The 1779-nt window shown below is 28.7% G+C and overlaps 1 non-coding gene across 1 annotated transcript; it reads left to right on the top strand.

The window, feature by feature from the left end:
• The first annotated feature begins 540 nt into the window (after positions 1 to 540).
• On the top strand, positions 541 to 647 carry LOC126032887 (U6 spliceosomal RNA). Its single transcript, XR_007504047.1, has one exon. It is a non-coding gene; the product is annotated as a U6 spliceosomal RNA (small nuclear RNA).
• The last annotated feature ends 1132 nt before the right edge of the window (positions 648 to 1779 follow it).

Below are 1779 nucleotides of genomic sequence, written 5' to 3'. Positions count from 1 at the left end.
ATTATTTGAACAAATATACAGTCAAACCCCTTTTGAAAAAATCATTAAAGTTCTTGTTATGTGCCAGGTGTTGTGTTTAATGCATTATATACCACAGGGAAAATGACTGATATAAATCTTTACTTCATTGAGTATCTATCTAACCTAGTGGAAAAAGCAATGAAATAAATTTAACTAAATACAGAGCACCATTCTATGAAGAATAGAATTAAGTGACAGAAAGTAATAGGCCATGAAGTTTGTAGCATAGTCTGTATTGTATTGTGTACAGTGATTTCTGAAGATTTGTTTCAACTGTGACTCTGAACGGACTTTGGTAACACTGTAAAGAATGGATAAAGAGTGAAAAATTGAGAGATTTATATATCTTAATACATGCAAAATTTAGTCATGATTTTAATACAAACTTTAATAGAAAAAATGCTTTTAAATTAAGATTTTAAATCTTTTTTAAATCAAATTAGAGTCTGTAAAAATCTGATCTACGTTAAATATTTTTTTGAATGCAATACTTAATATACTTGAAAAAGTGCTATTTTTGTGCTCACTTCAGCAGCACATATACTAAAATTGGAACGATACAGAGAAGATTAGCATGGCCCCTGCGCAAGGATGACACGCAAATTCATGAAGCGTTCCATATTTTTTAATAAAAAAAAGAAAGAAAAAAAAGAAAAAGTGCTATTTTTCAGCTTCTATTTAAAGTTCTCACTCTGAATTGCTCATATTTTGTAACACAATACTTTAAAATTATCTCATTTCTTATTAGAAATGTAAAAATTTTGATAATTGGATATGGTATCATCCTGTAGCAATAGCAGTGAACTTCTGGCTGACAAAATATTGAAAAATTGTCAAAATTCAGAGTAGTTGTTTTTGTAAATATGACCATTGTTTGTTTTAAAAATTGCTCACTAATTTAGGTAACTGATATCTTGCCCTAAACATTTGCCAGGAGGGATGCTTTAACATTGTCAGAGGTAAGTGCATATCCGAGTAGGGTTTGGCAAACAACAACAGCAGCATAAAACAAACCTAAATTAATGAATAAATAACCACTGTCAATACTTGACATGATATATAAAAGCATAATGGGGCGTGGAATTCTTTTACATATACGCACTCTTTCTATATTATATACATATCTTTAAGATATACGTATTTTGTGAATGAAACTATTTAATTACATAAGTATAAGTAAACTAATACTATCGAGTCTAAATGTAACATGATTACATAAAATACTGTGAAAGTGTCATCATTGGTCTGAGATCATTCAATATGCAAAATAGTGCTATTGGTTCATGCTTTTATTAAGAGGTAAAGAGGACTTACTGGTCAGAACTTCCAAATTATTGTTTATAAATAATTTATTTTAAGGTGCAAAGATAAAATTTTATATGCAAGGTAAGAGATTGTTAATGCCACGAATAGATGTGAAACTGTAGGTGTATATTTAGTTTCAAGTTTTATATAATGCAAATGTGTATTTTGTTAGCAACAACAAAGTAGAATTAATAGAAAATAACTATCCTCTCTAATGCTGACGGGAATTTTACTTTTTCTTCTTCCTTCTTTAATGACAGGTATCACAGAGTGAGTCAGCAAATTTTAGAAGTGTGGGGAATTTCATAAAATGTAGAAACATTTCCTAGGCACAGATTATTATCTCTTATATTTAATTTAATACCATATAAATCTTAGTATTCAAATATTCAATTTTGCCAGGCAAATAAAGATGTAATTAAAAATTTTAAGTCACTCTCTTTTTACTTGATA

Source organism: Suncus etruscus, chromosome 16 (genome assembly GCF_024139225.1).
Source record: "Suncus etruscus isolate mSunEtr1 chromosome 16, mSunEtr1.pri.cur, whole genome shotgun sequence".
Taxonomy (NCBI): domain Eukaryota; kingdom Metazoa; phylum Chordata; class Mammalia; order Eulipotyphla; family Soricidae; genus Suncus; species Suncus etruscus.
The sequence above is the reverse complement of the archived record's forward strand: the minus strand, read 5'-3'. Positions and strand labels throughout refer to the sequence as shown.